This window comes from Lissotriton vulgaris (genome assembly GCF_964263255.1).
Source record: "Lissotriton vulgaris chromosome 9 unlocalized genomic scaffold, aLisVul1.2 SUPER_9_unloc_2, whole genome shotgun sequence".
Taxonomy (NCBI): Eukaryota; Metazoa; Chordata; class Amphibia; order Caudata; family Salamandridae; genus Lissotriton; species Lissotriton vulgaris.
The window spans coordinates 58,478-82,452 of NW_028240617.1; the positions used below are offsets into that span (position 1 = coordinate 58,478).

Genomic DNA, 23,975 nt, shown 5'->3' on the forward strand with positions numbered 1-23,975 from the left:
GCAGGTTGTAACCTTCCACAGAATAGATCATAGAACTTTTTAGGTCTCGCACCTGCGATACAGGTCGCAGCGAGACCTATTGCTGTTGGCTCTGCTTACAAGGAGCCAAAAGGGAGACAAGAGATGGACACGCGCAGCATGCCTGAATCGGATCAGGTCGCGCGCATGAACACACGCTCCGATTCCGGCATGCTGTTCACACACAGACTCGTTCGCGCGCACACACACACACACACACACACACACACACACACACACACACACTCTCCCTCTCTGCCCCCCTCCCCTTCTCTACCCCCCACTCACCGGGCTCTTTCCACGTGTCCCTCTCCCGCCACAGCGGGTCAGTCTCGGCAGCAGGCTCCAATTCAGACTCTGAGCTCGTCGTGTCTTCTCCGGTGATCTTCAGCTTGCGCTGGGCCAGCCGATGTGCACGCTCACGGCGACGGCATCTCGTGCGCTCCTATCGCGCTTTCAGTTTCGCGCCTGGCGTTCCTCAGCTTGTTATTGAAGCTTCTGGGTGCTCTCGTTGCAAATACTTGAAGGAAATAACCGAGAGGTGTCTATTTTACTGCTCAAGGCGAGGCAGCAGCTCGAACTGTGCTCGTTCTGTTTTTAGCACATTGGGTCCCGCAGTGCGACTTCAGTGACGTGTCATCTCCTCAGCCCCCACCGCCATGTGGTAAGCACCGGCTCAATCTCCAGCTTATCAGCAAATCCACAAATAATAGAGAAAAAAATAATATTCACAGGGCTCTCAGTCCCGGCATTAGTGGGAGGACGGAAATGTTCACGGAGCACAGCACCGTCAAACAAGTATTGACAAAGCCAAGCGATCGGGCCTTTTCATACTGAATGCTTATAGAAACTCGTGTGTAGTAGGAAAGCATGCAGGTGCATCAAGGTGGCCGTTATGCAAAGTGTAGCTGGGATCCAGGCACTCATGCACACCCTAACCTATAGGTGTCGGTGTACCCAGGCCAGCAGCCATACTTAAAGCTGTGCAGCAAGGGACATTCCATCAGTGGCGCACATGATGACGTGGCGCTGATGACACGAGGTGACGCACACAGAGAGACTCATAGTGAAGGGCCCCAAAGGAACAAAATGGAAGCATCTTCAGAAAGCACTACACGATGCACCTCAGGAGAGCACTGGATGATGTGCTGTACTAGAGCGCTGGTGATAGGCCCCAAAGACGCATTTTCACCTCTCTCCTCTGCCTGCTTCTCTCCCACTCAGTTTTTGGCAGGCCTCTTCCATCACATTTGCTGGCTCCTGCTGAACGTGTGAGACCCGCACTCTTCCTGATATGTATTCATTACTGCATGGTCGTCACTCTGCCTCCAGCTCCCTCTCCGTTTTCATTCTTCACCCCCTCTATACATTTGTCCTCCAGTTTCGGCCAGCAGCAGCCTTTAGTTCAGCTGATCCTTTGAATTCCTCTGCGGTGTATCCTCTTTGATAGGTCTTCAAAGCTAGGCCGTGCTCCTCCATTCTCTCAAAACTACAAGGCCTTCTCAGACTAGTTCTTTTCTAGCCTGCTCTCTCCATCGCCACCTCCTACCACAGACCCTTTACCTCCTCTCCTGCCTGCCTGTACAGTATCCTCTCTATGGTTACGTCTGGTTGTCCTCCCCTCCTTCAGTGACTGCACTCCACTTCAATCTACTGCACTCCACTCCAATCCATAGCACTCCCCCTCCCCTCCATTCCACTGCACTCCACACCACTAAACTCCACTTCACTCCACTCCACTCCCCTCCCTCCACTGCACTGTACTGCACTTCACACCACTCCACTTCACTCTACACCACACCACTCAACTGCACTTCACTCCACTCCTCCCCTTCCTTCCACTGCACTGCACTCTACACCACGACGCTAAACTTCAATTTACTCCACACAACTTCACTCAAGTCCACTTCACTCCTCTACCTCTAAGTCCTCTTGTGACTCTGGCTGCTGGTATTCGGGGTCCCTGGAGCCTGCACCATGCACTCTCCCTGCCCCACCACATTTGCTGGAGCTCAGGGGCATATTTACAAAGAAATGGTGTATGGTGGCGCTGCAAGCAATTTAGAACTTCTGCACTGTGTCATTCCAAAATCCCAGGGATGGGTCGTATTTACAAGAATACGGCGCACCCATGTGTTTTCCCTTGTGCTGGTGCTAAAAAAACTGCCTAGCTATAACACAGACACCCTGGCACCATGGTAAAAGGGTGCCTGAGTTGCAGGGATGATAGTTTGTGTGCAGCAAGGGACACCTTCCTGCACATAAACAATCATTAAAGGCTATATACACCACCAGCCGTCCGTACACGCTTCCACCAGGCAGACACACAACAAGCCGTTAGTGCACACTTTCACCAGGCATACACACCACCAGCCATCAGTGCACGATTCCAACAGGCACACACACATCACCAGCCATCAGTGCACACTTCCATCAGGCACACACACCACTAGCCATTAGTGCACGCTTCCTATAGACACACACACCACCAGCTATCATCACCAGTCAGTTCATAATTCCATCATGCTCACACACCACTAGCCGTTAGTGCACGCTTCCATCAGGCACACATCACCATCCGTTAGTGCACGCTTTCACCAGACAGACACACAACGCCAGCTGTCATTGCACGTTTTAACAGGCACACTCCTGTCGCCGTCAGTACACATATTCACCAAACTTACACACCACCAGCTATAATTGCATGCTTCCACCAAGCACACACACACCACCAGCCGCCAGTGCACGCTTCCACCAGGCATACACACCACCAGCCATCAGTGCACACTTTCACCAGGCACACACCACCAGCCGATAGTGCACGCTTTCACTAGGCACACGTACACCACCAACTGTCAGTGCACGTTTTAACAAGCACACTCCAGCCGTCAGTGCACCCTTTCACTAGGCAAACACACCACCAGCCATAATTGCACGCTTCCACCTGGCACACACACCACCAGTTGTCAGTGCACGCTTCCACCAGGCACACACCAACATCCATCACTGCATGCTTTCACTAGGCATACACACCACCAGTTGTCAGTGCACACTTCCACTAGGCACACACACCACCTGCCATCATCACTAGTCGTCAGTGCACGCTTCCACCATGCACACACATTACTAGCTGTCAGTTCACGCTTCCACCAGACAGACACAAACTGCCGTCGGTGCACGCTTTATAGACACACACAAACACACACCATTAGCATCAGGCATCCACAAGCGTCAGGCATTCACAAGCTTCAGGCATCCACAAGCGTCAAAAATCAAAAAGTGTCAGACATCCACACGCATCAGACATCCACAAGCGTCAGACATCCACAAGCGTCAGACATCCACAGGCGTCAGGCATCCACAGGCGTCAGGCATCCACAGGCGTCAGGCATCCACAGGCGTCAGGCATCCACAGGCGTCAGGCATCCACAGGCGTCAGGCATCCACAGGCATCAGGCATCCACAGGCATCAGGCATCCACAAGCATCAGACATCCACAAGCATCACCCATCAGACATCCACAAGCGTCAGGCATCCAAAAAGGGTCTGACATCCACAAGCGTCAGGCATCCACAAGCATCAGACATCCACAAGCATCACCCATCAGACATCCACAAGCGTCAGGCATCCAAAAAGGGTCTGACATGCACAAGCGTCGGGCATCCACAAGCGTCGGGCATCCACAAGCGTCGGGCATCCACAAGCGTCAGGCATCCACACGCGTCAGGCATCCACACGCGTCAGGCATCCACAAGCGTCAGGCATCCACAAGCGTCAGGCATCCACAAGCGTCCGGCATCCACAAGCGTCAGGCATCCACAAGCGTCCGGCATCCACAAGCGTCCGGCATCCACAAGCGTCCGGCATCCACAAGCGTCCGGCATCCACAAGCGTCAGGCATCCACAAGCGTCTGGCATCCACAAGCGTCCGGCATCCACAAGCGTCCGGCATCCACAAGCTTCAGGCATCCACAAGCGTCAGGCATCCACAAGCGTCAGGCATCCACAAGCGTCAGGCATCCACAAGCATCAGGCATCAGACATCCACAAACATCAGGCATCAGACATCCACAAACATCAGACATCCACAAGCGTCCCTTTCATAATCTCTCTGCCATCCTCGTTAGCTATAATGTTTCTTGTTCCTCACAAGGCCCCTCCAGCTCCTGCCTTGCTTCATTTTAAATTGCCACAGCACCACTCAATGCCACAGCATCACTCAACGCCACAGCATCACTCAACGCCACAGCATCACTCAACGCCACAGCATCACTCAGCCCACTGAACGCCACAGCATCACTCAGCACCACTGAACGCCACAGCATCACTCAGCACCACTAAACGCCCCAGCATCACTCAGCCCACTGAAAGCCACAGCATCACTCAGCACCACTGAACGCTACAGCATCACTCAGCACCACTAAACGCCACAGCATCACTCAGCACCACTAAACGCCACAGCATCACTCAGCACCACTAAACGACACAGCCTCACTCAGCACCACTAAACGCCACAGCATCACTCAGCACCACTAAACGCTACAGCATCACTCAGCACCACTGAACACCACAGCATCACTATGTGCAACCATTCAACAACAACTGGTTCAAATATGTTCTCTCAATGTTTCAAACTTTATTACAAATGTCACAAAAAGATGTTAATATTTCACTTCTGTTCTTGGATTTTTGTCACAATAAAATACACTGAAGATATTCACAAAAGTTATTTACAAAAGTTTAAACTATTGCCATAAATTACAATAACTTTTATTTAAGTATCAATTATTTAAAAAAATTAAAAGCCATTGTTATTTGTAATATCAATACATCTAAGTCACGTAAATAAAACACATATTGCATTACAAATGCTATAGGTGTCACGTTTGCGAAAGTTAAAACTATTGGCATTGTAAATGACAAAGCTATTAATTTTGCTATTTTCAAAACCAACACATAAGTAAAAAAATTGTCATTTACATTACCAATAGGTCAAACTTTCCTAATGCGAGACCTATGGCATTGCAAATGCTTGTTTTTTTTTTAGCCCTCAATTAGAGAGCATGATCTGCTTCTTGTGCCCCAGTTTGTCTCCTCCCGTCCTTCCTCAGACTGTTCAACATAAAGTATGCCTGCGGCTTAGTGTTGCGTGCCCTCTCTCTGCTCTTCTCCGCTCTTTCTCCTCTCCGGCTCTGTCCTGCTACGTTCTGGCCATCCTCGTGGATGTGCCAGTGCTTGATCCATTTAAAATGCACTGGAAGTGACAAAACCATTGGTGGTGATCAGTCATATGTTCAATTACTCCATTTGATATTTGGCTCGAAGGTTGTCGTCAGGAAAAAATATGCTGTAGTTAAATTCTGCATGTTTGCTTTAGAGGGTTACCACCACTTAAAGTAATATCATAATGTAGTCCACTCTCTGCACACTACTTGCAGTCACCTGCTGCTCATCCGACTAATCTGAATGCATACACTTCTCACCATCTCTCCCCATATACACCCACATAGCACATTGTCCTCACTTCCCTCTGCCTCAGAGATCCCAATTCTGAGTTACAGGAGTTCCTCTCAAGAATTCAGTGTGATTCTTTGCTCATGCACTTCCTTGAAGTGGTCCTTTCACCAGGGCTCTAGTACTACTTGATGGTATAGTTTCTTCCTGCTGCTCCTAAAGAAGGAGCTATTAATCATTATTATTCTAATTATCACCGTATTAATCTATCTACCCCTTCCTGTACAATGGCCTTTGCTATTGCTCCTCAAATTCAACTCCTTTTTAGGTCGAGCTTAGCGGCTGTAGTGACCTCTTAATGATGTGGAAACAGGAAACGGAGAGTAGTTGTAGGCAGGAGTAAGCATTTAATTGGCAGAGAGAAGATAAGCGTGCAGCTCAGGTAAAGGTACATCAAGAAATGAAGAAAGATCTACCCGTTCCTGTTGCCCAGCACCCAAACATTCCAAATACAAATATAACGTTCCAATTAAAGGAACATGCCATTACTACACATCCTCCTTCTTAACAAAAGAACAAAAAGAACATAAAAATAACAACATAAAAATCATTGTTAAACTATGAGGAATTCGTAACAGTCCGAACCCAACAATATACACACTAAAAATTAATTGGATAAATTCCGCATCTTCCTAAGTGAGCAGAACAGAACATGTGAGAACAGAACAAGTGAACTCACCCCAAACCATCCCCTTTCCAAAATGCAAAAAAAAAAAAAAAAAAAAAAAAATGCAGAGAAAAAAAACAACTCATCAATACGTCCCCAACATTTGATCATTAAAAATCAGATTTCAATGTTCCAAACACAATTAACTTGAGCATCACTATCATCAGACTCAGAAATAGATGCATCACCTTCATATTGAACATAAGAAACTTTTTTCTTAGAAAACTTCTTATTTTTTCGGTTGCAAACCCTTGAGAAATGACCCACCAATCCGCACTCTATACACTTTGCATGCTTAGCAGGGCACCTCTCAAAAGTAGCGGCATGTGAGTAACTCCCACACCTAAAACACACCACATCACTAAATTTCTTTCTTTCACCACCCTCACTAAATTTCTTCCTTTCATTGCCTTCCCAATGCTTCCTATCACGAAAATCACCATTTCCTCCCTCCAACTTATCTTTATACCCTGCTTTTTTCTCAAGTACCTTGGCCACTAATTCCTTCTCCACCATGTTATCCTGTGACAAAGTGACTTTTGCACACCGGTCCGAAAGTTCCGCCTTCTTAACCAGAGCCACTATATCTTTAAGACACTTGTCTCCCTCTACCCACAACTTATCCTGTAATACCTTATTCTTGGTATACATCACTACCTGATCTCGTATAAAGTCATCATGTAACTGAGAAAACTCACACTTTCTGGCCAACTTTTTTAAGGCCGAAACGAATTCTTCTACCGTTTCATTCTTCCCTTGCTTCCTGTGAAAAAATGCATGTCTAGTCACAGCAATTGATACTGAGGGAGAGAAATGATCATCCAAATCCATCAAAGCACATTCAAAAACATCAGAGTTACCTTCCACTCTTTTATGTGAGTGCATATCTTGAAAAATCCGCAAACCCTCCGGACCCAGCGAATATAACAACATCCTCTTCTTTCTTTCCGGCGAGAACGTACCATTTACGTCCTCTAAATTCGCTATATAGTTCAAAAAATAAGCCTTCCAATCCAACCAAGCAATCAATGGTTCTCCAGGAATAGCTAGAAATTCTTTGGGGGAATTGATTTGTAAATTTGAGGTCAAACGTACTCCTGACGAACCCTCGTCCCCAGTACCTGCATTCCCGGCTACCACAGACATACTTAAAAAAAAACAAGAAAAATTACACACTCAAACCAAAATCACCTTACCACAATGTGAAAGGTAAGTTAGTGAATAAAACCACTTAGTGAATTATGAACCAGCAAATATAGCTACTTCGTGAATAAACTAATCCCTCTTGAAATTAAAACATCTCATGAAATTAAGACACTCATACATCTTGAAATTAAAACACCTCATGAGCTTCGTGAAATTTCTTTTGCTAGCATGACTCTAGAACTTAAAATAATGCCAAGTTAATCAAGATATAATAAAAACACATTCCCATGGACATTAATTTTCAGCAAACCAGCACATAAGCACTGCCAGAGAAAATTGTAACTTGAATGCTGTGCGCACCAGCGGTGAGCACTTTCCAGCTTGAAGGTTGTCCGTACCAGCGCAAAGTACTTCACAAATAAGCAGTAAATAAAACCCACTTCATGAAAAACAAAAGAATCTTTCCTTTTCTCCCAGTAATGTGCACTTTACTGCTTGAAGGTTGTGCGCACCAGCGCAAAGTACTTCACCTCCGTAGACAACTCCAATGAAAACGATGGAAAAACGAGCTTTGAAATGCTCGGCAATGGTTACTATGGTAACAGAAATGAAAACAAAATTAAGATGGCCGCCTTGCGTGAAACTAACGTAGTGATGTCACCACACTACCCAGCATGCCTTGCACACTGGGGATGACGTTAGCTTTGTATACGTGTAGAATCCGAAGGCTTAGGAGACTCCAGAAGCTATGGAGCCGGCGCTCTATGGCTCGAGGCAAGTGTCCACGGGGAAAAGCAGTTGGGCGGTTAAACTTCAAAGGTAAACACTTCGTACCACCGCTTTACAATACAGTCAAAAAGTCCCGAAAATGCTTCGAAATGTTGCCAGAATTAGTCTCAGTGCCAAAACTGTCCACAAACCTTTCCTCTTCACGTAGTAAAACCAAAACGTATCCACTGCTTTCTCCGATCCCCAAAATAAAATTTCCTTTCTTTTCTCCTTCCTCAAAGACTTCTCCACTGTCCAGTATAGTAAACACACTCCTTTTCGCAGTGAGGAGTAGAAATTACAATCGGGCTTCCATGGTTTCCATGAAAAACATGGACAGCGTCACACATCCGTTCTCTAGGTATTTCTGTACTTCCCCAACAGGTTCTTTTTTTTTGCAATCATATGACGATATGCACACGTAGATTTCGGTAATTAGGCCACAACGATTATCTGGAAGCACCAATCCAAAACGTGAATCTCTCTTAGATGGGTTTAAAATAGTCCGGTACTCACGATTGAAAATTCGGTGATTTCACGATAAATATTCAAATCGTACTGTAGCATAAGCGCTGTGCCCCATCCTCGTCGTCAATTCTGTAGTGACCTCTTAATGATGTGGAAACAGGAAACGGAGAGTAGTTGTAGGCAGGAGTAAGTATTTAATTGGCAGAGAGAAGATAAGCGTGCAGCTCAGGTAAAGGTACATCAAGAAATGAAGAAAGATCTACCCGTTCCTGTTGCCCAGCACCCAAACATTCCAAATACAAATATAACGTTCCAATTAAAGGAACATGCCATTACTACAGCGGCAGCGCGCATGCACTGCTAGCTCTGCGAGGCATGCTGTATTAGGGTATGCACTGGCAGCCCCGCCCACTCTCCACTCATATTTGTCATTGGCTTTGTGTCATTGTCCTTCTTAAATGGTGGCTTCTGATTCGTAAATGGGCTTGTTGGTCCCGCTCTGGTACCGCCTTGTCTCCATCTGCTATGGCCCATAACGACTGGACCTTGTACTTGGCTCGTTACACAGCCTGCTTTATTTAGGGGGTGAACACTATTTTTGTTATTGGCACTGATGGGGACAATGGTGGCTGCATTTTCGGGAATTTTCATAGTGAGCGTGGCGTCTGGTTTAGGCATACCACAATCATTTTCAATGTTATTTATCTTTCATTTTGAGTGCAGCGTCCACTTCTGGGACACTGCGCTCTGTTTAATTTTTATTTCTTTTTTTAACTTTCATAGTGAGCGGAGTGCCCACTTCTGGGACACTGCGCTCTGTTTAATTTTTATTTCTTTTTTTAACTTTCATAGTGAGCGGAGTGCCCACTTCAGGGACACCGCTCTGTTTGTTTATTCATTTTTTTTTAACTTTAAAACTGAGCACTGCGCCGTTTCAAGGACACCGTGCTCGGTTTCTTTCTTTTTTGTAAAACTTTAACACTGAGCACGGCACCCGCTTTAAGGACACCGCACTCAGTTTTAAAGTTAAAAAAGAAAGAAACGGAGCGTGGTGTCCTCGAAGCAGTGCTGCACTCAGTTTTAAATTTCAGCAAGCATTCGCAATGCAATGGGTCTCGCATTTATGCGAGTTTTAATTTATTGGCATTGTCATTTACAATGCCAATAGCTGAAAATGCGAGACCTTTTGCATTGCAAATGCATATTTCAAAATAGCAATTTAGCATGTCCGTAATTACTCTAGTTTCTCTTTTCACTGCAGGAGAATACTGACTGTGTGCATCAGTGAAAATAAATGGATGTGTAAAGTTCAAACAAAAGTACCACTCCCCTGCCCACTGCTGTGCGGCCTCATATGCTCAAGGCTGAATCCTATTTCAGTTAAGGTGAGCTGCCTTACACACTCCTTCTGTGACTGACAGGTGCATTCCCTGCTTGCTCTCTCAGCACTGCTGCTTCATATATCCGCTCAAGGTGGGCGCACAGGGGGGCCTCCAGGCATGTGTCTTTTCATAGCTGATGCACTGTTGAGTCACTCAAGGCAGGAATGAGATGCTGTCACCATGGAGCGTGCTGCTGGTGTGTCATAGACTAGCTCGTTCCACTGTCGCCATGCTGTCTCCGATGCACCAGTTATCAGCAGCACTGACTGCCCATTACATCAGTGAGCAGGGAACGCCTGACATCAGCGACAAGTGCACTTCTTTTTGCACCACCTTCAGTAACAATATTAATTTTCCAGATGTCACCTTTTTCCCCACTACAACTTTCCATTTAATGATTCCAGTGATGCTCTAAACTGGGCCTTGTTCCTCTCAAACACAATCTCAATACTCGTTGCTGATTGCATGTCAGATCAACTTAGTAGGTTGTGAGCTCATTTTCCACAATCTTCTTAAGAAGGTTCGCACATGTAATTAAAAAAAGTTTAATATTTGTTAAAATTACAAGTGTAAGGGAGCAGTTAATGGCATCACTGATTTTACAGGTTGCTAATCCCAACTCCCCTAATAATAGAGTATTTACACTTCATATTATCAATGTACATTCCTTATTCTAGAATGCATGCGGATGCCACAGATATTATTTGCATATGCTCTAAAGTTATTTTCTGAAGTTTAGGAAATGTGGCAAATTTTTGGTTGGTGCTTCACGCTCTAGGCACAGTGCATAAGAAAGCCTGGCTTCTGGTCTTTTTCTTCCTACACCTTTTGCACCCTCGTCTGGGGATTCTTCTTCTGCAAGTTTTGCAAAGCCCTACTGGAGTCATGCCAGTTACTTGTGGTTAGTGGCCATCCTTGTTGATTACTTTGTCAATTACACAGAAAGTGTATAAAGTGATGCAGTGAGCGGTTGGCAATGTAGTATTCTGAAAGTTACTGAAATACTAAAAATGTATAACATTTTTCATGAATCTTGCCACAGTATGAAGAAAATGTTGGGGAGACCACTTGAGGGGATCTCCGATTCTGGATAGCATTGACCAATATTCATTGTGATGAGACAGAATCTGTGCATGCATGACTATTTTTAAGTTGTCTTCTGGTAGTTTGGGCATCACTTTTCAATTCTAGTCTAATGATGCCAGGAGGTCTTGGTAGTATTCATGATGTAAGTCTTGAAATTAAGGTCGGTCTAGAAGTTGAATCGTGGGAACTTGACACTGTCTGGAGGCTGCCCTCCAGACAGCCTTAAATACTTGTGTCATAAGTTTCAGTCAGCCAATATTGTGGCTTGATGTATCATTGAGGAAGCAATGGTTTTTACTAGTCTGCATACTGGTGTATTCATATGTGTTTGTCCACCAGTAGCTCTCCAAAATTCTTTACAGATTAAAAATAATTCCTGACAGGATGGTTTCTTAGAGGACGCTGCAGATTACAAGGACTCAGTAGGACCTTCGTGGGTTTATTTGGACCAGCTGGACTGTGGTCTTCAAGTAAGATTCTAACAACTGTAGGATGTTGCCTTATAAGCCCAATTCAGGTCTTGGCAGTCAGAAGCATTAAAGGCCGCAAAAAGGTCTGCAGGACAGGAAGGCACTTTCTCTAGTCTTTGATAATGAAAGGTGTTAAAAATGGAGGTCTCTAGTTGGCAGTGGCTTGCACCCTGTCCAAGTAGGGACCCTTATACTAGTCAGGGTAAGGGAATTACACAGCTAAGATTACCCCTGCTTACCCCTTGGTAGCTTGGCACGAGCAGTCAGGTTTAACTCAGAGGCAATGTGTAAAGCATTTACACAAAGCACACACAGTGACAGAGGGAAAACACTACAAATGGACACCACATCAGTTCTGAAAAATAACCAATCTTAATCTGAATAAAACAAGACCAAAACAACAAAAATCCAATAAACAAAAGTAAGGAAATTACTTTTGTAAGAATAAACCAAAAAAAACTTCCTTGGAGTAGTCAATAGCACCAACTTGTGCAATCCCGGCGTCATGAACAACACAAATCCAACAGTTCAGTGGTGCAGCATTAAGAAGACCCAATAAAAAGTCCCTTTGGAAATGAAGAGGCCTCGCGGACCTTGCGATGAAATCCGAAGTAGCATGTGTTGCAGATCGATATCCGTGATGTTTAAGTCAGTAGCGCTGGCGTCGGCAGGCGTCAGCTGCGATATCGTCACTGCTGATGCGTCGTGCTACTCACAAGCAGTGATTGTGGCTTCAGTGCAGGCAGCAGCAAGGCCTTGATGTAGAAGGGCTGTCATCGGTAGACCCAGGGCTGGGGTGTAAGATAAGGCTATGCGTCGTGCTCTTTATGAGCGGTGCCCTCAGTCATGGTGCAGGCAGTGGTGTAGTTGGACAAAGTCTGAGTCAATGGTGCGGGCGTCGGCAAACCAGGGGCTACAATGTGAGACAAGGGCAATGCGTTGTGCTCTTCATGAGCTGTGCCCTTAGCCGTGGTGCAGGCATTGGTGTTAATGATGGCGGAAAGTGGTGGCATTGGTGAGTCAGGGCTGGAATGCCATCGTAGTCACTACAGGGGGATGGAGACAATTTTGTGTGAGGACAGGCACAGCCCTATCCAGGTGTCAGTGACAACTCCTCCCACCACTCTAGCTCAGTAAGACCCATTAACCTGATAATGGGCCATCATATTATGGCAGTTTGGGCTGGACTGTTCCCATGAGGCACAGGGTAAGACTGATTTGCATATGGCCATGTCTGAATGTCTGAACTGGGGTGGCGGAATGAGCTAAAAAATGATGATGGATTAAACCCAGATCAGTTGACTTGGGGTGAGTGCTTGCAATGTTCAACACTCCGTCCATCATCCCCTTTGGTTTTGCTTTAATCAGATTATGCAGGGCACACTTGCGCTTCCTTTGTGTGACTGACTAGAGTGAATGTACAAACAGCCCAACTGTCAGTCTAAACCAGATGTGGATTCCACAGGCAGGTAGAGGCACAGAATGGTAAAGCAAGAAAATGCCCACTTTCTAAAAGTCCCATTTTCAAACATTCAATTTAAAAACCAACTTCCCTCAAAGATGTATTTTTGCAGAGGCCGCCGCACCTCCCCGTAGGGGGGGGGAGGCTTGAAGGCTGGCGCCATAATCCTCGTGGTGCCACCAGTGGGGTAAACTGGTTCTGGGCGCCTTGATGCGCCCAGGAACCAGCGGAAGCGGGGTGCGCACCAGCCACCCGACCGGAAGTGACCTTTTGACCTGGGCGCCCCCAAAGGGCGCCCAATGGTCAACCTGGCGTTATTTGAACCCCCCAATCAGGGGGACTCACCTGAGGCCTGCATGGAGGGCTCAAGAGGATTTAAGCGCCGCCGCCCTCCCAGCAGAAGCACAACGCCTTCGAGGAGCTGGGAGAACGGCGCAACAGCAACAACGACTGAAGGGAAGGAGTCGACGCGGCTAAGGACGAAGCTGAAGAAGGCGAGGCCCTGTCGGAGATCCAGGTCATCGTCGCCGAGGACGCCTCGTGGGGTACGGCGCGCCGTGCCAGCTCCCCCGAAGCAAAAATTAGCGCGAAGGTTTCGAAGGCGCCAGATCGCATCAGGTAAAGCGGCAGCAAGCTCAGAGCCCGGGGTGAGCACACGCATTTAGCTGTGCTCCAGCCGACGGCCTGGCGCAGACGCGAGAAACCAAGAAGCCACACAAAAGTGCGCAGAGGCTCACGACATGTCGGAAGGCCAGCCAGACGAGATGGCAGAGGTACTGAAGAAGATCCTCAAATTATCGGCCATCCACGGTGACTGGCTCCACCCTCACTCGGGTAAAGGGAAGGAGAACAGACCAGTGGACCAGGCGGACGAAGAACCAGGGCCTTCCGCACCCAAGAAGCCCAAAAGCACGCCGATGAAAAGAACATCCAAGAGGAACCCTCCGAGGAAAGTACGTCAGAAACCTCTTCCGTCGAGACCGGAGGGCAGCGACCAGGGTGAGACGACCGGCAAAAAGAAAAAGGGTGAGCATATTAGCAACATCGTAAAAGAATGCTTGAAATCGCTGGCGCCGGGGTTACTTAATGGCACAGGGCAAGTATTAGCACGGCCTAGGGTCAGCGCGCAGAAGAAGCGGCAGGTCTGACTTAGGCATATGGTCGACCCGGGGTGGGCCCGGCAGACAAGAGTGCAAGAGCAGGTAGGCTTGTTTGCCCAAGGTGAACAAATTTCCCCGCTACCCGGGTGGGGTTACGGCCCCGTTTCGGGAAGCCCACCTCCGGGCGGGCTAGTCAACGATCCTTACATCAGGCCATCCCCTGGTCCGGCGTCCCTGACTACGAAAGCCACCGGCTTGGCATGTCTCATCCCCCTTGCAGTTAAAGAGAGGATATGGCGCAAGGAATTCATAGACATATTTTCACTACTGGAAATACAGCTAGAGGGGCTCGATCTAACCACGTGCGACAGGAAGGATGAGGACAGGAGAGAAAGGCGCGGGGCCAGAAAGGAGCGCACCTTCGACAATTGGTTAGATGCATTCAGAATCATGGCATGCATTATAGTGGAAAGGTTCCCCCATTGCGCTGCTGATTAGTGGCTGTACGAGGCCAACATCCACCTAGCACTGAGGCAGTTCCCTGGGGATGCCTGGTTAGAGTACGATAAAGGGTTTAGATAAAAAATGCAGAGGCACCCCGAAATGGAGTGGAATGAGGAGGATGTCTCGGGGTTCATCCACAAGATGCTTACAGCCAAAGAGGTTAGGGCCTGGGCGGGCAAAAGCGACCAGCCCTTTCGGAGCTCGTACCAAAAGGGGAAGAATAGTACATATCAGAGGCGGTCTACCGGGAGATCTTACTCCCCAACCGCAACTAAGGCGATCTGTTGGAGATACGAGGCGGGGGATTGCTCATGGGGCTCTTCTTGTAAGTTCCAACACGCATGCGCTAGCTGCGGGGGCAGGCACGCTACCGTTGCATGCAAAGGTTCCAAGCACGAGTCAAAATGGGAAAAGAAAGAGAAGAGCAAGAAGCGTTAGCCCCAACGCAGGGAGAGGAGGGGATCTGGTGGACATTCGTAAGTGCCAGCTGGCCAGATCCCCCATTATTACACAACAGCTGCGCAGATTGGCGAACAAATATCCGAACTGAGCAGATGCCAGGTTACTGGTGGATGGCTTTGAGGAAGGCTTTGTTATCCCATTCCAGGGCCCACTCCCCTTAGCGGGGGCGAGCAACTTGAAGTCAGCAAGGCAACACCCCGAGGTTGTTAGCGCTAAGATAGAGAAAGAATTGAACCTGGGTAGAGTCGAGGGCCCCCTCCCAAAGGAGTTGCACGAAGGCATAGTCGTCTCCCCGCTGGGCGTGGTCCCCAACCACCTATCATTTCCGGAAGGTTCCTCCGTGAACGACGGTATTGACCCCGAAGCTTGCTCAGTGGGCTACGCGTCAGTCGACGACGCAATTGAGCTGGTGAAGGCGTCAGGCATAGGATCCCTCATGGCGAAAGCGGATATTGAATCAGCGTTCCGCCTATTGCCAGTCCACCCCTCCAGTTTTCACCTACTGGGTTTCCAATGGGGGGAGGATGTGTTTATTGACAAAGCCATGCCCATGGGCTGCGCGATATCATGCGCCTATTTTGAGCAGTTCGCCACTTTCTTAGAATGGGCGCTTCACGACTGGCACCAGGAAGGTGGAAAACTGCACTACCTAGACGATTTCCTGTTCACAGGCCCGGCAGGATCCTCAGTATGCGCTAGTACACTGGCAGCCTTCGAGGAACTAGCCAGGTCTCTAGGGGTCCCCCTCGCAAAGGAGAAAGCGACAGGCCCGACCACGAGACTCACGTTCCTGGGCATAGAATTGGATTCTATAGCAGGAACGGCCAGGCTGCCTCCAGACAAAGTAAAGGAATTTCGCGAAGAAGTGTCGAAGCTACAGGGTCGGAAGAAGGCCACCCTGAGGGATATCCAAGGAGTAATAGGTAGACTTAACTTCGCGGCTCGGGTAATCCCTCCCGCCAGGGTATTTTCTAGGCGCCTAACAGGGCTAACGGCCGGCGTCACCCACAAACACCACCACATCCGGCTGAGTGCAGGTGTGAAACAGGACCTGCAGGTGTGGGACGAGTTCCTACAGGATTTCAATGGGGTACGGATTTGGAGAGAGGGGTGGGTGACGGCCGAACAGATAGCTCTTTACACGGACGCGGCCGGAAGCCTGGGGTTCGGCGCGGTCCTGGGAAACAGTTGGTGCGCCAGCCGGTGGCCGGAAAAGTGGCATGCGCAGGGGCTCACTAGGAACATCACGTTTCTCGAGCTGTTCCCGATAATTGTGGCACTGACCATCTGGAAAGAAAATATAAAAAACCTGAAACTCACGCTTTGGTCAGATAACATGGGAGTAGTGCAGGCCATTAACAGAGGCGCAGCGAGATGCCCTGACATGTTGAGGCTAATGCGGCGGTTAATTAAATTACAGCTGGAGGGGAATCTGGAGCTGAAGGCACGCCACGTGCCAGGGTCAGAGAACACGGCAGCAGATGCACTTTCCCGGTCCCAAATGAAGCGGTTCAGAGAACTGGTACCCGGGGCGGACAGGGAGATGACCCCCTTTCCACCGTCCCTTTGGGACCTGGGGGAGTAGACTTATCCAGCCTAATAGGGCACTCACTTACCGCAGAGGCAAACAGAAGATACAGGACCTACGCGAGCACGGTAATGAGAGTTGGGGGCATAAAATCGCTGGAAGACAGGGCAGAAACTCGCACAGCAGTCGAGAAATTCGTACAATGGGCATTCAAGTAGAAGAAAACGAGATCGTGGGCCCAGGCGCACTTGTCCGCCATCGCCCACTTTGCCAGGCTTTACACAGGCGAGGACCCCACTACCTCGGCCTATCTAAAGACAGCCCTAAAAGGCTGGAGAAGGGTTGAAGGGAAAAAGGACAACAGGCATCCCATCGATTTCGCCAAGCTGGGGCAGCTCCTAGGAGCCCTCGCAGGCATAATATCAGACAAATACGAGCTGCTATTATTTAGGGCGGCATTCACCACGGATTTCTTCGGAGCATTCCGAATCAGCGAATTAGTAGCTCCCAACAAATCGGGCCCAGCGCAGCAATGCCTGCAGGCGGGGACATCAAACCAATGGTGAAGGCTGTGGAATTAACACTGAGACAGTCCAAGACAGACAGGGCAAGGAGGGGGGCGACGATACGTCTCCATTGCATCCCAGAGGCTGGGCTCTGGGCGGTTTGCTGACTATTTAAGTACATGGGGGCTCGCCCAGCTGGCGAGGGCCCCCTCTTTATACATAAGGATGGAAGGAACCTGAGTAAGTTCCAGTTTACGGCCATAATGCGCCAAGGCCTTGGTAAAGCCGGGTATCGCGCGGCATCGTTTGCCTCTCACTCATTCAGGATCGGCGCAGCGACCTCGGCAGCGCAGCATGGCATGCCAGAGGACAGGATCCAGGCGGTGGGCAGATGGCGCTCCAGGGCGTACAAGTCATACATACGCCCTCACCTCGTATAAAAAAAAAAAACCCAAGGGGGGAGAAGGGGAGGTAGTCACTTTGGGATGCCGCACGGCAGGGTGATAGCCCCCCTCAACCACACCCGGTGCGCAGAAGGCCACCTTAACAGAATGCTTTCTCTCGACAGGGGGACGCCCACGGCTGGTCTGGGTGGTGGGACATTCATTCGTGTCCCGAATGGAGTCTTTGTGGCGGCAAGTGGGTCACAGCACAAGCAGGCCCAAATCAACGTACATCCGCTGGATAGGGCAGCCAGGTATGAGATGGGAGCAGCTACTGCCGACGCTGGACGGCCTCTTGGCAGATTCGGCCTGGCTGCCCGACATCCTGATCATCCACCTTGGGGGCAACGACCTGACCCGGCTAGGGCGAAAAGTAGTCGGGCAGGCCATCCAAAGGATCTCACCAAAGCAGCAGCGTGGCTGGGCCCCACAACGGTAATCTGGTCCGAAATGATCAGCAGGAAACATTGGAGAGGTGCTGATTCCAACAAGGCCGTCGATAACGCAAGGAGGAAATTAAATATCGCGATGCACAAGTTTTGCTACGCCAATGGCCTGGAATCAATCCGGCACGGCCTCATCCACCCGGGCCGCCCGGAACTTTATGGGCAAGACGGGGTGCACCTCTCCGAAAAGGGGATGAAGGTGTTCTGGGATAACTTGTGGGGTGCAATGACACTCGCAGGTTGCAATTAAAATAAATAAATAAATAAATAATAAGGTGGAAAAAGGTGGGAGCCACGAACCAGGTGCAGGGGGGAGCCGCAGTAAGACGTGAGCCTCCCTGCGGCGTGGCGGAAATCCTACACTGGTTGGCTAAGAAAATACACCGACGGGCACACCGTAAGAGGATGGCCACTCACTTTTGAATGCCGCACGGCAGGGTGACGTGGCGGCATAAAGGAGGGGCGTAACAGGAGGAGACGGCACTCGCGGCCCAGACCCGGCCAGACGGCAGGGCGCAAATGGTATCGAGCTGGGGACCTAACTCCCGACAGGTAAGCTCCCCTCCGCAACACGCAGAAGGCGTGGGCAACCAACCACTGGAGCACCAATAGACTGGCAACAAACTGGTTTGTGTACAAGCCCCATTTTCGAACTAAGGAGGGCACAAAAAGACTGACACCTGTTATCACAAGATGGTGTCATAATTTGTAATATGCCATGTATGATTGATGATTACTGTTCGCAAAATGGAAGATTGCTTAAAACCAGTTTGTGTTATTAATATGTCTTTGGTTATTAATAAACTGCGGCCAACAACGACCACCACTAATACCAGTTATTGTTGGCTGACATTATTTCCCACCATTGGCAACAGCAGAATGCGGGGGCCGGTAAGAATGTATGCTTGGGTCTCCACGGAATAGGCACATGCGAGGGTTATTGTAGAGGCCGCCGCACCTCCCCGTAGGGGGGGGGAGGCTTGAAGGCCGGCGCCATAATCCTCGTGGTGCCACCAGTGGGGTAAACTGGTTCTGGGCGCCTTGATGCGCCCAGGAACCAGCGGAAGCGGGGTGCGCACCAGCCACCCGACCGGAAGTGACCTTTTGACCTGGGCGCCCCCAAAGGGCGCCCAATGGTCAACCTGGCGTTATTTGAACCCCCCAATCAGGGGGACTCACCTGAGGCCTGCATGGAGGGCTCAAGAGGATTTAAGCGCCGCCGCCCTCCCAGCAGAAGCACAACGCCTTCGAGGAGCTGGGAGAACGGCGCGACAGCAACAACGACTGAAGCCCACCCACCCACACCTAAGGAACAGCAAAGTCGCAGTGCTGGATAAGGGAAGGGGCGTTAGCGGAAATCCTACACTGGTTGGCTAAGAAAACACACCGGCGGGCGGTGTGTAAGAGGATGGCCTCTCACTTTTGAATGCCGCACGGCAGGGTGACGTGGCGGCATAAAGGAGGGGAGTAACAGGAGGAGACGGCACTCGCGGCCCAGACCCGGCCGGACGGCAGGGCGCAAATGGTAGCGAGCTGGGGACCTAACTCCCGACAGGTAAGCTCCCCTCCGCAACACGCAGAAGGCGTGGGCAACCAACCACTGGAGCACCAATAGACTGGCAACAAACTGGTTTGTGTACAAGCCCCATTTTCGAACTAAGGAGGGCACAAAAAGACTGACACCGGTTATCACAAGATGGTGTCATAATTTGTAATATGCCATGTATGATTGATGATTACTGTTCGCAAAATGGAAGATTGCTTAAAACCAGTTTGTGTTATTAATATGTCTTTGGTTATTAATAAACTGCGGCCAACAACGACCACCACTAATACCAGTTATTGTTGGCTGACATTATTTCCCACCATTGGCAACAGCAGAATGCGGGGCCGGCAAGTATGTATGCTTGGGTCTCCACAGAATAGGCACATGCGAGGGTTATTAAAATAAGCGTTCAGGGACTCCAAATCTCTATCGCTTCGCCATTCGGAGTTACACTTGTAAGAGGTAACTCAGTAACTCGAATTATAACCTGTGGGAAAGATAGTCCTTGCAGTAGTGAAAAACGAAATCGGCAGTAAAACACACCAGCCCATGGTCTATCTTCAAAATACACTGCCCATGGGGCTACCTTGGGGACTACATTTGGGGTGCCTTGCATGTAGTAAAAGGGAAGGTTTGAGCCTGGCAAGTCAGTGCACATGTCAGGGCGACATGGCAGTTTAAAACTGCAGTCACTGACACTGCAGTGGCACGACTGAAACATGTTTGCAGGGCTACTCATGTGGATAGCATAATCAGTATTGCGGGACCACTAGTAGCATTTGAATTGCAGGCCCTGGTCACACCCAGTGCACTGTACTAGGGACTTACCAGTAAATCAAATATGCCAATCATGGGTTACCAATCACAATAATAATTTACACTGGGAGCACTTGCACTGATCACTAGTGGTAAAGTGCCCAGAGTTCTAAAATGAGCAAAACCGAAATGCAGCCCACCGTCAAAAACTGGTCAGCAGCAAAAAAGACAGGAGAAAAACACACCAAAGAGGCCAGGTCTAACAGAAGGCATCCTCTGACGCATTAATGGGAACTGTCTCTTTGCTGTAGTGTGGCCTGGAACCCAATGGGAAGATGTGCAGCAAGAGTAAAAAAATGGGCAGCAGGAATCATTAATCCACCTCCAGTCTTTAACCATCCTTATCTGGGCTCGGAAAGCATACTGCTAAGGAAGGATACTCTGCTTAAAAAGAGTTGCAGCACAACTTTGTTTCAAGATAACTCATCCATGGTTAAATAAGTGCATCGTTTGTTTCACCCTTGGCCTTCTCTACAACTCAAGGGGAACTGTTAAAGCCCTTCTGGTGGAAAAGTATATCACCGTAAAGACTCTCATACCCCTCACAGACTACTGGAAGCACTCTCACGTCCCTCACATAGTAGCAATTTTGCTCTTCCGAAACCACACCCACCAGATCAGAGTCACACACCATCAAAAGCACAGTCACAAAACTCAAACCACTTGTAGAATTGCATTCACCTCCTACTGGAAACACTACCACGCCTCTCAAACACTGGCAGCAGAACTAGTATGACTTACTGATAACTATCCATTTGCATTGAGCAGTGAATTTGTGCCTGTGGTATTGTTTATTTGTGAGTGGGTGAATGCAAGAATGACTCAATGGGCGGTTGACTAGCGAAACGAGTGACAAGCTTATGGAGGATGAGTGAGTCAGCCCTTGTACAGATGGATGTCTGACTGCATTGATGGAAACATCCAGTGAGACCAATGCTTGTTTTAATATTTTGCTTTCCGCTGTCCTGCAGCACTTCACGCTCGTGGGGAACGTAAAACCATGTGGCATATGGGTAGAGGGAGGTGAGAAAGGAAGCAGAGACAAAGGGTGCTAGTGGGAGACTTTTACACCACTCGTTCCTGTACTACCCCAGTGCTTAGTGTGAGTGAAGCTTGAGTTGTAATAGGCGCTAATTTGCAGCATACAAGTGTGTAACAGTTTTATTTGGAATAACAGAGAGGAATGACTCCACAACCATTGAGTGCTGAGAAGAGTAAGTCCCATTAAAATTGCCTCTCCCCTGATGATTCCCATTTAATATCTAGCAGACAAATAAATGTTGGTGGTTTATTTCACCACACCAATGTGCATACATACATAGAGGAGCGTTTTAGTCCATCTTCTTAATCCATTTCTCTTCAAGTATCTGTCACATTTTGCACCCGACCACTACAACAAGGGGCAGTGAATCAGTCCATTGCAGCCATTGGCTCCCTTCGCTGTGAGTGACAGCATTTTACTTGTGCACATTTTGCATCACCCTAAACATTGCCAGTCTCTGCTTTTAATGTATTTTTGCAATCTTGTATTTTGTATTGCTTTTTGTTGGATATACACAGCACCTTTAGACTGCTGCACTTTTATATTGTATTGCTCAGTGCCCAAAAAGTATCAGGCTTACCATCATCAAATCTCTTTATTCTATTCAAGGAATCATTAAAGCACACAAACACATCCTTTAAAAACATTTCAGTTTTGACCCATCTAATATCTATACTAATATAATAAAGAGAGAGCCCAAACCTTTGAGGCAGGTAATCTCAGGAACCTCAGCACCAATCACAACACCCAGTACAGCGTTGGAAAGGGCAGTTGCAGCAGAAGGACATAGGCTATGCAGACGCCCACCATATACATTTAAAAGGTAAAAGAACCGTGCCAGTAAAGTCGTTCGTTGTGGGCGTGTCTGCGTTGTGCTGTGGGTGTGTGCTGGGGCGTGACAAGCGCTGGGGGCGTGTGGTACGTTCCGCCCTTCATGCCATGACTCATATCGTGTGCTGTGGGCGTGTGCTGGGGACGTGGACGTGTGCGGGCGCCGGATTACGGAAAACAAAAGCGAGCGTTGTGCCCAATATTTCATTGTTTTTTCTTCCCAGGTTCTGTACATTCTAGCTCTGGGAGTCCACCCTGCTCCCTTTAAATACCCCTGCACCCCATAATCATAACCCACCCTTACTCCTTAAAATACCCCAACACCCTTAAACACTAACCCATTTTAACCCTATAAATATACCCTGTACCCCAAAACCCAAACCTATCCCTAAACCCTAAAAATACCCTGTACCCCAAAACCCAAACCTAGCCCTGAACCCTATAAATACCCCTGTACCCCAAAACCCAAACCTATCCCTGAACCCTATAAATACCCCTGTACCTCAAAACCCAAACCTAGCCCTGAACCCTATAAATACCCCTGTACCCCAAAATCCAAACCTACCCCTGAACCCTAAAATATCCCTGTACCCCAAAACCCAAACCTAGCCCTGAACCCTTAAAATACCCCTGTACCCCAAAACCCAAACCTACCCCTGAACCCTAAAAATACCCTTATACCCCAAAACCCAAACCTAGCCCTGAACCCTAAAAATACCCCTGTACCCCAAAACCCATACCTATCCCTAAACCCTAAAACTACCCCTGTACCACATAACCCAAAGCTATATCTGAACTCTTAAAATACCCAAACACCCCAAAACATATACCTCAGTACCCCAAAACATATACCCCTATACCCATACTTACCTTACCCAAACATTTAAAAAAAACATGCTTTTACCATTCATGCATTTACAACGAATTTCGTTGTAAATGTATGCGTGGTAAAAGCATATAAAATGTAATGCCATGCGTTATAATGGCATTGCGGAGTCATGGTACTTTCGTAATGAAAGTATGCGGAGTGATGGTATGCGGAAAGAAAGTTGCGGAATAATGGGTGTTTACCCTCCCCTGGTAAGTACATTGGTGGCACGGCGGCCCACATCTCCAGCAACATACTCCTATTTTTTCACCACCGATTTGAAAAATGCACAGGTTTCTCTCATTGATGGCCAGCACCGACATACACTTTTAGACACACCTCCCGCCACAAGTTCTAGAATTTCGAACTTTAGAGCTGGGGAACTACGTTCGAATCTCGGCATCAGCTCAACATCCTGTGATTCCAGGCAAATCGCTTTGTCTCCCCGTGCCTACCACAAATGAATGTGTTCTTCTGTAATGTAAATTGTGCTCATGCCATGTTGTCGAGTTCGCGCTATATAATATTGCAAGGAAAAATAAAGAAGGAAAACTCGAGTTCACCCACACTGAACCCGCACTCTTAAGTGCATCAGCAGTGCACTGTGAATCGGAGCGTTTCACAGGCCTGTCACAGATAAGAAATGCTATCAAAACGAAATCCTACAAAACAATATACTACTGGCCAGCAGCAATTCATACCCGGACAACGTCGGGGCGGGCTGCTAGTAAATATATAAAACAGATTTTCAAAAATAAAATATTTAAAAACAAAACATATAGAAATTATACGTTTCTCTTAGCTAAAGCATTATACCAAGATCATGACTTCTTTCGGGAATGTTGTAAATGCAGTACATAAATTACTATTCAATTGTCACATACAACTCCAATTCTGTTTCA

The 23,975-nt window shown here is 48.2% G+C and overlaps 1 protein-coding gene across 2 annotated transcripts in view; it reads left to right on the forward strand.

The window, feature by feature from the left end:
* The window catches only part of LOC147672940 (rabenosyn-5-like), a 205,747-nt gene that overhangs the window by 38,692 nt on the left and 143,080 nt on the right, over positions 1 to 23,975 (forward strand). The gene's annotated exons all lie outside the window — the stretch shown is intronic.